Raw genomic sequence first — 12,639 nt, forward strand, 5'->3', positions numbered from 1 at the left:
CTACCTTACTCATAGGGGAGATCTGTATTTTGAATAGTGCCTTTCCTTTTGGGGGGCCTAAGAAATATTGTGTTTGCGGGCACGTGTGTGTCATGACTGAAATGCATCATACCATTCCTAAACCAAAGTTTAAATGTTGTTTCCAACCACCCATCAAAGCTCTGATAAATGACCTTGGAATTTATGTCCAACTTTAAGATTTTTGTGATTCGCAGTAGAATACTGATGGGCTTGACTCTTCCCTCCATTTCCCTACTGAGCACCCTTGATGGAATTAATCGCAATGGAGCCCACACTTCAGATGCAAGCAGCAGGGAAGCACAAGGACTGGTGGCCAGGGATCTGGGAAACCCACCCTTCAAACCGTGAGTCTTCTGTATTATTTGTAATGGTCAATATGTAAGGACGATTTGGGACTTTTAATAAACTAGCATGAAAAAGAGAAGATGCTACTGCCACCCAAATAGTACATGGGTAACAAAGTGAAAATAACAGAAAGAGCGACACAGGCACGACTTTCAATTAACAGGGATTGCTAATACTATTTATTATATTTATTCAATAGTTTTATAATGGAAAGGAAAACTATCATCTTTAAAGCAGATACTATAGCTTGCTTCCCCCCGCCCCCCTCCGAAGTAGGTATCTATTATCTCTGGGATAATAGATCTGAGAACTCCGGGGGAAGAAAAGGTCTATTGTAGACATCTTTATCACCCCTGTTATCTGATACAGTGTCTGTCACAGTGTGCTATACAGTGGCTGTTGGATGAATGAATGTGTGACTATAGCTGAATATATGTTGTAAAAACAGCAGGGGAGTGGTGTCTAACCTCCCATCACTTTACCAGGGATGAGAAACAGAATCCTTACCAATTCCTAGGAGACGAAGGTCAGATATGTCTCCACACTCCAACTTTTTCACCAATTCTGACATCAGCCATCCCATGCACAGCACTCTACTTGTCTACTGGTTTGGTGAATTTGTTTCAGTGGCCACACAGAACTCACAGACTGGACTCACAATGTTGGGGTTCAGATTAGAAAAGTGTTGTGGGGCTCCAATTTATAGGAACCATTTGTGCAACCGTACCAAATGCCACTGGGTCCTGTGTTACCTTCAAAGTTGTAACATTTGAGTCCAGGATTTGAGTCCACTGGGTCAATCTATCTTGTGAAGGTACTTCCTCTCTTTCTCTGACCATCCACTTCACCAAGCATGACGCCCTTCTCCAGGAATTTGTTCCATCTTATTAATTATAGTAAAGCAACAGGTCACAGTTGAAGTGCAGGAACACTCCGGATTCTGTGGTTCAAACAGGATAGCAATGCCTCTCTCAGCAATGCTCCGAGGCACATGCCTGCCCAGTCCAGTCTCTCATGCAGCCCTTTGCCCCTGCCCTGCTTGAGCAAGTGTTACCAAGCTCTTGAACTCTGCCCATAAAACCTCAAAAGGAGCCCACTCCACTAGTAAGCTCCAGCCAGCACGTACTCAACTCAAGTTCCTAGGATTGGAAAACAAATGCCTGGGAGACACCCTCCTCAGTCGACAAGCCTCCTGCCTGAAGGCACACCATTTTCTCATTCTATTGACTGAGAAACCCACCTCTCTGTCTCACACCCCCTCTGTAACCGCTGCTGCTTTGAATGTTCTGCCACTGCTTCCCTGACCCTTTCTGGCACCCCTGAGATCGCAGATTTCTAGCTCTTGGCTCTAGCAGGTCCAGAACAGGGCTATCAAGATAGATTTCACTCCTGGCTCTTCTTTCCGAATGATTGTTAGTTGTGTTAGTCTGGGTAGACTAGAGAAACAAATTCATAGAGACGCATATGTGTATAAGAAAGGGGTTTATATACAAGAGCAATTGAATATTGAGAAAACATCGCAGCCCAGTCCAGATCAAGTCCATAAGTCTGATATTAACCAATATGTCCAATACCAATCTATAAAATCCTCGTCATACTCATGAAACACATGCAGGCATGCAGGAAGATCACAGGCCAGTGGGTTGGAAGTCTTCTGGATCCAGTGGCATTGTAAGCATCTCAGCGCTGGCAGGAGTCTCTACATGCTTCTCATGCTCCAGAGTTCTGGTTGCATCAGGGTAGGTCCATGTGGCTTCTCCAGTTACCAGGGCATAGCGCCATGTGTCTTGTCAGTAGAGCATCATCTCAGGGAGTGAGTGTTGTCAGCAGAGAGTCTCCAAGGGAGTGAACTGAGAGAGGAGAGGTGTCTCTGCCTCCAAGGAGGAAAATGCAGGAGTTCCCAAAATTCTCAGGAGGCCATGCCCACACAGAAACCTCATTGGTTATATCCAGATTGACAGGCCAGACTCCACCCCTTCACTCATAATCCTCTAAAATCAATACCAGATTACATAATACCACAACAATGATATTTCCCCTTGCTGTATCTGAATCGGCTCATTTTTTTAATCTACGTGGATGGCAAAACTGACCATTTCCCATGGTAGAGCCCCATACTCTTAGGGTACCATGTACCTTATTAGCATTATTACCAAGCTATCCAATCCCCCTTTGGAGTCACAGATGCCTCATTTGCATTTTATTTGCATAGGGACTAGAATGATTCTAGCTAGAAGGGGTGTATCAAGTAATTCATTACACTGCATGTGGGCTACTTATTTCCTGTATTTATGTTTCACCTTTTCTTTCTGTGTGTGTATTTTATGAACTTTATTGAATTGAAATTGACTACAATAACCATGTGTATTTAAAGTGCACAATTAAATAAGGCTGATATGTGTGAAGGTAGCAATCGTATAAATCATACCAAGAAGTTGCCTTGAGCTCTTTTGTAGTTCCTTCCTCCTGCCCCTCCACATGTGTGCCCTCCCCAGACAACCACTATTATTTCGGTCACAATTGATTCCTTTTAATTTTATAAAGTTTTGTAGAACAAAAATGCTTCCTTTTGTAGCCTTACTTTTAAAAGAAATCTTTCTGTTTTCATTGGCATAATTCTTTAGAAATCCAACCATGTTTTGTTATTATGTGTCTCAGTCATTCATGTCTGCTGCACAAGATCTCTTAAAGTGTTGAAAAACTAGGATGTTACTTTGAGGACTGAGGTGCGCCTGACTCAAGCCATGGCATTTTCAATCACCTCCTATGCATATCTGCCTGTGAGAGTTGGAGAGGTTGAATAAAGAAGAGTGGAGAAGAATGGATGCATCAGAATGATGGGACTGACTGGAGATCCTCTTCCAGAGGGGTCTCTGGGGGGACATGAGCCAGACAGGGTGTGATGTAGCAACGATGAAAATTACAACTTTCCTCTAGTTCCTAAATGCTCCCCCTCCCCCCAATATCATGATCTGAATTCTACCTTGCATGTCTGGCTTGATCAGAGGATGCACACTGGTACAGATAGGAACTGGACACACAGGGAATCCAGGGCGAATGATCCCTTTAGGACCAGTGGTGTGAGTGGCAATACTGGGAGGGTAGAAGGAGAGTGGGTTGGAAAGAGGGAACCAATTACTTGGATCTACATGTGACCTCCTCCATGGGGGATGGACAACAGAAAAGTGGGTGAAGGGAGACTTTGGACAGGGCAAGATATGACAAAATAGGAATTTATAAATTATCAAGGGCTAATGAGGGAGGGGGGAGTGGGAAGGGAGGGGAAAATGAGGACCTGATGCCAGGGGCTTAAGTGGAGAGCAAACATTTTGAGAATCATGAGGGCAATGAATGTCCAGATGTGCTTTACAAAATTGATGTATGTATGGATTGTGATAGGAGTTGTATGAGCCCCTAATAAAATGATTTTAAAAATTATGGGGCTGTTAAAGAATATTGGAAGGACCATGGACTGCTTAAAGAGCAAACCGTCTTGGAAGCAGTACAGTCAGAATGCTCCTATGAAGCAATGAAGGCGAGACTTCATTTCATGCACTTGCATATTTTAATCGCAGTTTTGGAGCAAACGAATCCTATGAATGTGGCCCATCTGACAAGCTTGTCAGGAAGTTTACACCATTCCCATTAGAGCTGCTGGAGATTTCATTAACATTATTTAGATGAAAAGACTGGGATTTAGAAGTTTTCATGCTTTCTAAACCGGAGACAAAATTGTGAAAACTTTCAGGAAGCCGATTTAGGAGTAGCCTCACTCACTTCCCCTTCAATGCAGTGTTTCTAAGAAGCATTTCAATGAATGGCCCGCGTGTGCAAAACGCCGCCCTGCTATGATCAGATTTGCTAATATCGTCTAGAACTCCACATGTCAACACTGTCGCTAGCTTGATAATTATATGCCTTACTAAAATGGCCACTATGCATTTCTTAAGATAGCTAATGACCATGGTTATAGTTTCTGACTTGTAACAAATATGTGTGGACCTCACATATGCAGCTATATGCATGTAAATGCACCTTGTTCATAATATAATAATGTGCTCATATGGACATATAATTTATATCTATGTTATATATGTCACAGTGACTTGATAATAATGGTTGGTATCTGGCCAAACACTCACCTGAAATTCTTTGAGAACTTAAAACCATGATTTGTGGCTCAACCCATTGTGCATTATGCTGTATTTGTGTGTATGTCTTATCAACCCTGAATGAGTGAGAGCTGTGCCTTATTTCTCCTCTTTCATTTTAGAGTTCTGGTACATTTTAGATACTGCCTAGATATTAGTTTAAAACAAAAGCAAACACCCTAGGACATATTTCTGTCCTCAGAAATGTAGTGTGACTTGCAACTTGTGCTATCGCTTAATCTCTAAGGCAGATACATATTCCCTCTAGGGTTTGCAAATCTTTTTTTTCTGCTGTTGAAAATGAAATTGGGTCAAGGATTGTGGAATTGTGCCTTGAATACCAGGTACCAAATCACAGCTCAAGTGAACTTAACCTTGGTGTTAAGCTAGCGGGCCACGGTCATTCAGTTTCTCCTTGCGGGGCACACTATTTATGGTCTTCCTTCCACATCTGTAGAATTCCTTTTAACGTCAATGGGATTTGCAGACTTTTAGCACAGTGCAGAGGCCTTGTGAGACTTTATTTTGTGCTCTTCTTCTCTGTTTTTTTCAGAGGACAGGGTTAATATTTAGTTGATCGACAAATAATGTTATAAAATCCACATAATCAACCACCTTTTCACAGTTGGAAGGGACTTTAAAAGTCATCCAGTTGAAGGAACATCTACCCATTCCTATTTTACCCACGAGAGAACTGAAGCTTAGAGACTTTAAGTTACTTGGTCAAGTACATTTACATGTAAGGAGAGGAGTAGAATTTTCATCTCAGCGCAGGTATATTTTAGGTATATTTTAGTTGACGTGCAGTTCTCAATATAAAAACAATTTAATGAATCAGGTCATAGTGTATCTCCACTGTACTTGATGTTGAAAAATACCCATTAGGTGGAATGTTTCCTAACATTCCTAACAGTTTTTGCTGATTTAAGGATCAAACTTTTAGTGTTGGAGATGATCCTAATATATACCAATATATATGTCACTCAGTTTTCTGAGACAACGTTTAACCAGTGGTTGACAAGTATTATTAGTCTAGGATCATCATTCCAAGATTCTTGAGTAGCAGTCATAGAACCATGGGCTCAGGCATAGGAACAATGGTGAGGAGGTGGCAGACCAGGCAGTGTTTGGCTCTGTTGTGTGTAGGATCACTATGGGTCAGAACGGACTCAATGGAAGCTGACAACAACAACATACATAGAATGTAAGAGATCATTCTTCTGTACTGACCCCAGGACATGTAGCTAGGAAAATATTTTTAATCCAAAATTCCTTGCATTAATTTGTTAATGACTTTTTATTTTTCTGACAAAAAGCTTGGAACATGTTGGGCCTGATCTGGTTTTTGACATTTCATGTGTGTGTGTGTTTTCATATTGCGGTTTATCTCAGATGCATTTTTATTGGGGTAACCCCCTTGAATTTTGGTTATATGTTTTCTGTTTTTCAGTATATGAAGCCCAGGATTGATGAACCTATAGAGGCAGCAAGAAGATGAAGGGTTCCTGGAGGATACAGTGGGGAAGAGGGGATAAAGGGAGCTGATGTCAAGGAGTTCAAGAAGGAAGAGAATGCTTTGAAACTGATTGTGGTAGCAATTGTACACTACTGCTTGATGTGATTAAACTGTGGGATGGTATATTTGAATTAGCTTCTGATAAAATGGGTTTTTTGGGGAAAATGTGTTACTTAAAGAGTATAATTAAGTAGTTTCTGCTATGTGAAGAAAGTCTAAATCTTAATGAATCACTTTTGATAACTTATTAATGATCCAGAGAAATTTATCCAGAGCTTGCTTCTGGTGTGCAGTGTCACTTTTCTAAATTGTTGGGTCATATCTATTTAACCTTGATGGAATTTTTCTAATGTTGAGTCATGTCTACTTAACCTCTTGTTATATAACTCTCGGCTTAGGTCAAGGAGCTCTATTGTCTGATCCTGCACAAATGCTTCAGCCTCAAAGGCTTCTCAGCTTCCTGGCTTTGATCGGATATCCATAAAGTCTCTGTCCCTTACTTACTGGCTTTCACCAAAGAGCTCTGATTGTTCTCGCTGGGGTTCCCCTACAGCACCCTTGACTTTCCACTAAAAACAAAGGACAGGTAAATGGGTCCAAAGAATAGCAACCTCACTCAGCTTAAGAAAAATAAGAAGACATTTGGAGTCAAGTGTGCTCTTACGTCTTCTTCCCAACGCCTGGGAACTGTCTGATCTTGCTCTACCTAAGGTAGGACATTTAGGTGAAGGTAAATCCGTTTGAAGGCTAGGTGAGATGATGTTTAATCCAGAGTCGACGCTGCAGTTTCTTCAAGTCCTTGTCTGCATTGTACATTGCACGTATTCCACAGGACAATTCTCACTAAGGGAGGCAAACACATCCATGGACCCTTTCACACACAGACTTCTGCTGGAGAGATTCTGGGTCAGACGTGAGACACACGTGTTTAGTAGTGAATAGATGAGTTTGGATAAAAGATCTGGACAAATCTGCATGCTTTAATATTAAATTGAATTTACCAAATGAGTTATTTGCCAGAGTAAGATTGATATACAAAAGAGTTTCAAAAGTCCTTATAGTTGTAGGGGTTTCAAAAAGTTTGTGGAAATTGTTCTGTATCTTTTCATTCCCCCTTTTCCATAAATTTGTGAGCCTCCCTGTATTCCCCCCATCCCTCACCGCTGCCTTGTATGGCTGCTATCAAGCAACCACCTCACAGACTTCCTGTCAAATGCAGCTCTGCTTTCGCTGAAGGCACTGGTGACCCGGTGTTGCATTCCAACTCTTGTGACCCACTTGATAGGGAAGATTTTCCATGACACGTGAGGGAAGGGGCAGTTTAACAATGAAAAGAATAAACTGTCCCAACACTTCTCTTCAGAGTTTGTGTGTGAAGCCTCAGTGACGACGAGACAGCCAGATGCCTCTTCCAGCAGGACAGACCTTGTTAACAAGGACCACGGGAGTGGACATGGACGGCGATTTGAGGTTAAAATGTGAGGGAATTAAGTTGTCATTGCAAACAAACTGGAAGGCTCATGAACATGTGACAGCCTATGAAATGCGATGAGACGATTTCCTTCAATTTCCATGACAAGACTATAGGGTAACTGAAGACAACGACTTTACCTTTTCGGATCTGAAGAGTTGGAGACATGAAATATTTGCATTAAAACCCAAAGACTTTCCAACCCTCGAATGCTCTTTTTTTATATTTTGTTTTTCTCATAGTTTTGAAATACAATGGTAATGATTGGACCTGAGTGGTTCTGAGGGAGAACCCTGATCCCAGAGGTTGGATAAAGGAGAAGGGCGAATAAACCTACACATTGAACATCTCCCTAAATGTATTCCATAAAGATGATCTAGAATCTTGGTGTCTGAAAGCACCTGTAAGTGTTTTGACAAGTGGAATTGCTGCTGATAAAAGCAGCATGCCAACAGCTAAGGGAGTGCAGAAGAGCTGTCCCTAACACCGGAGGAAGTTCCTCTAACTGAGGGAAGCAAGGTCACCGGGAAGCGCATGGGAATCACCTGGAGTTAGGTCCCATCTACAGAATGTTCCCAGCACAGGTGTAGGAGATTGCGCTGGAGTTGGCAGAGAAAGCATTTACTCCCTGGATGAGAAGAGCCAGCGAGAGCAATGGAAAGAGGCCTGATAAAAGTAATGGAACTTTCCCAAAAGTTGGAAAGACTGGTACGCTCATGAAGCAAAAACGGATTCTTTCCCACTACTTTAAAAAACATTACCATACTTTCTCTTTTTTCTCCCCCCCCCCCAATCACTTCCTTTTTTTCACTCTTTGTCTTCCTGTCACTTCTTGAAGGGAGAGACTTAGGCTATCAACTCTGTTTACCAACACAAAACCTTGGACTTGAATCATAAGTTGGAAGACTTACGCAGAGGTCCCTCCCTGAGAGATCCTCAGAGCAGAACTGCTTCTGGGGACTTTGAAATGACCGGTCCCTTTGATATCCTAGGGAAAGTCACCACAGCAAAGGCCCCGAGGTCAGAGCTCAGTTGTACACTGAACAAGAAATTGCAAATTTTGACTTTTTGGTGGGTTCACAGAGAGGTCACCAGGACTGGTTCCTACACACATTGCCAGTAACAACAGACTTGTCCACAATGCAAAAAATGAGGGGGAAAGTGTGTGGGGGGGTGGGAGTGGGGGTGGGGGAGGCGGCGGGGATGAGGGAGCCCTGGATATTGTTGCAAAGTCTCTGTGGATGCATTAAAAAACTTGATGAAATGATTGATCCACTGGCTGTAAAACTTGATGAAACAGATGAAAGAGTGGGCTGGAGTGTAACAGCGAATTCACACACTTGGGTGCTGGAAGGAAAGATTTTTCATTTCAATGATTTTTGCAATATTAAACCCCAAGTCTTGTTATTTTTCAAGGAGAGGTACCATTTTTTGGAAGCCTTCTCTGACACTGACTGTGATTTGATGTGCTTCTTTTCTTTCGACTCTCTTTCAGACTTCCCTGGGATTGCAGGCGCTGGCCTCAAAGAACCTTGGGAACCAGGGCTAAGCCTGCACAGACAGACTGTCTGCGAAGCTCGCCACGTCGCGGAACGTGCAGGTCACCATCAAGCAGGAGAGCCTCTCTTGATCTGGCAAAGCCTCACATCTCCAGCCCTCTGTTTGGAGAGCCCGGGATGTCTGCAAAGAAACATTTTCTATGTAAAGAGCTTTGTTCAAAGCACTCTCCTTGGACAGATTGTAGCAGGGGTTGCTAGAACTTTTCAACTATGGTAACATTGAGGGTGGGCATTTCATAGGTATGACAATTAAGGTTTCGCCCAAAAAACCAGTCACCAGTTTCTGTGTGTCAATTCCCACTCACGATGACTCTATGTCACCGTGGGACTGTGGGGCATAGAGCTTGTAATGGTTTATTTTTTAGAAATAGATTACCCGGCCTGTCTTCTGAGGCACCTCCTGCCTCTTGGGGGATTCAAACTTCCTATTAGGTAGCAGAGTGTGTTAACTCTTTGTACCACCCGGGGCTCCGCCACCCAAGAAGGAAGATCACAGCTTCGCAGCAACGAGGCACACCTGACACACACCGAGAAGTCCTTTAATTTAAATACAAGCGGCAAGTATATTATGCTGGATTGGGAGAACTTTCCAAAGTGAAATGTATCCCTCATCTTAGATTGCAAAATGAATTAACCATAAAAGGTTAAACAAAAAAGGGCCCAATCCCGATTGGATGGAAAGTTCCTCAACTATCCCAGTCATTTAATATATGTGGAGAAAAATACTTGGCTTTTGACCTGCGTTTTCAGGGCTTGTGTTTTAATATAGCACTGTTTTGAATGCAAACATATCAAAAATATTTAGACTCCATTGGCGTCCCGGGAGCCGGAAGCTCATTTTTTTTATCAGTTAGGAACCTCGGGCTGTGACTCCGTGCTTTTGCCATTCCTTTTGTTGGAGCAGAAAGAAGCTGTTTTCTGTAGTTTGGGCTTTGGGAGTCAGCCTCTGAACTCAGCGTCCACTGGCCCTTGTGTTCTTCTGGGAAGCATGGCCGAATAATGCTTTGGAAGGGGGGAAGGCACAAGCCTGCTGAGAACCCCCAGGCAGCCCTTTCGAGGGTGTTTGGAAGAAGCCACACACACCAAAAAAGGGTGAGGGTTAATGACTTCATGAGGCTCGCTGGCAGGGGGACTTTACCTCAAATGGAAATTTCAGAAGGTACTGCGCTGCTCACTGGAGCATTCCTGGAGGTGAGCGATACAAAGCCGGGCCAAGCAAAATGGAGTGAGTGCTGAACAGAGCCCTGTCTCCAGGAACTCATCATCATCAACAAACAGCACTTAAGAAAAGCCCACACACATATGGTGCAGAAAAAAACCACATTAAACAAGCATGACTGGGCTGCTGGCTCTCTGGAGAGCCACAATTTAAAACACTGAAAACGAACTCTTGCTTCTGTTAGTCTTTCTTCCTACCATTCATGAGCACTAAAAAATCAAAATAAAGGGTGGAGGGGGGCCGTGGGGCGTGAACTACATTACAACTGAAAGAAATAAAAATAACAATACTTCAAATCTATGATTTTGGTCATATTAACTAGAGCTAGCTTCTTCACGTGGCAATAAAGGCTTCGAGAAATAAATTGATTTGTCGATGAATACAAAGCTTGTAGGTAGCAGAACCAGGACTTGAACTCAGGTTTATTTAAACCTGAAGACCACCCTAGGTCACATTGCCGGTTGTCTTTAGGGTCGACAGTTGATTACTGGGTGGGTTACTTAAATAGTCATATTTACGATATGATTATTTTTATAGTTCTCATCGACCACCCATCTGCCAGCTTGTTGTACTGTGGTGACTTGTGTTTGCAGTGATTCTGGATGCTATGCCATCGCTACTTCAACCACCAGCAGAGTCGGTCCGTCCCGCAGGGTGTACAGCTTCCAATGGAGCTTCCAGTCTAAGGCAAAGAAGAAAAATCCGGTGATCGAATTCTGAAAGTTGGCCATTGAAAATCCCAGGGAATTGCAACACACGGTTATCTAATCCAATGCTGAAAGTTGGGGCCCCGCGTTTGGAAGGCACTTAGAAATACACCGTGACTGCAAGGGTGAGCTCAAGCATGCCTAGGAGCTTCACCAAGGTGCGGGGGTCGGTGTTTTGTGCTGCTGTGCACGGACGGGGTCACCTTGAGGTGGAGCTAACTGGACAAGTCTCATGACAATAGCAGCACAGTTTATGACCTTATTGAAGTCCACAAACGACCTCACTTGATTCTCTTTATTTGAAACTGCACTTTACATGAAGGAGTCAAGGACTTCTCTGACATGGCCAATGGGAACTGTGAGATTGGTAAATTCTAGGGTTCTACAGTTTTGGGGGTTTCTTTTTAAAGGATTTTTAATAATCATGTTTTGTGCCTTAGTTTTGCTGAAATGCTGATTTTTCATGTCTGGAATTATCGACATAACAGAATGGCTACAGAGTCTCTTCTTTGGAGGAAAGGGTATCTATACAAGAGTTGGCATACTCTATTGGCTCAGGCTCATCAATTGCATACAATCTCTTCATAGGAAGAAAGCACAATGGGTTAATATTATTTATGGTACATTTATGATAATGACTCAGGAAATTTGAGATTTTTCTTTACTTACTTAAAATGTCACAATTATTTAAAGAGTAAAAATTTATTACATCCAGTCGCAAGTATTAATTCTTGTTCTGTTCAAATGGCTAAGAAGAGGCATTTACTCCTGTTTCCTCTGTACTCATGATATTTCTGAAACACACACACATTCACAACACACACTCAAACACACACGACTTAAAAAAGCATATATTAAAGGATAAGAAAGTATAAATAAAAATGTATGAAAATGATCTCTATACAGAACTCACCGAGTGTGCCTATGGCTTTGATGTGAGGGAGCAAGTTACAAAAGGTAAAATAGGATTTTTTTTTTCTGTTTTGAAGTTAATGAGAAAGGATGGCATATGCTTTTGACAGAAGAGCAAGGGCCTGTGATATATTTTTAAAAAGTCATTAGTATCTTGATAATACACCCCCCCCCCCTTATTGACAGTACTCATGTTTGGCTCATTGACCCCATCTTCTAGTTTCCATTGAGAGGATTGTCATTGGTGTTTATCAGACCTTTAGCTTAGCAGGTTTATGATCCTGTGATCTTAGTGGGCAGCTTCTTTTCTAAAACTCAAATATTTGTACCAGAATACTTTTATATAAACGAACCATTTATTTGAATGACCCGCAATTTGGATTGCAGATTTCAAAACCAAAAAAACCCACACAAACTCACTGCCATCGAGTGGCTTCTGATGCCTAATGACCCTTGAGGACAGAGTACAACTTCTCCTCAGGGTTTCAGAGCCTGCGCGTCTTCACAGGAGCAGGAGCAGACGGCCTCCCCTAAGTGTCCTTGGGTTTGAGCTCCTGACTATTCGCACTGCAGCCTACCACCCACCCGGGCTTCTTATTCAACAGAGGGTAAAACATTTTGCTTTCACATTCTTTGATTTGGATGCATTCTTGAATAATCCAGATAACCCTTTGCCATTGGAAAATATCTTTTAAATGGATTATTCGCTGAGAAAGAACTTGTTCTGAAATTCATTGC

The 12,639-nt window shown here is 42.3% G+C and overlaps 1 long non-coding RNA gene across 1 annotated transcript; it reads left to right on the forward strand.

Annotated features, from left to right (window-relative positions):
- Positions 1-222: 222 nt before the first annotated feature.
- On the forward strand, positions 223-11,726 carry LOC142441418 (uncharacterized). Its single transcript, XR_012782900.1, has 3 exons — positions 223-365; positions 5,968-6,108; positions 9,000-11,726. It is a non-coding gene; the product is annotated as an uncharacterized LOC142441418 (long non-coding RNA).
- Positions 11,727-12,639: the final 913 nt, after the last annotated feature.

This window comes from Tenrec ecaudatus, chromosome 2, assembly GCF_050624435.1.
Source record: "Tenrec ecaudatus isolate mTenEca1 chromosome 2, mTenEca1.hap1, whole genome shotgun sequence".
Lineage (NCBI taxonomy): Eukaryota > Metazoa > Chordata > Mammalia > Afrosoricida > Tenrecidae > Tenrec > Tenrec ecaudatus.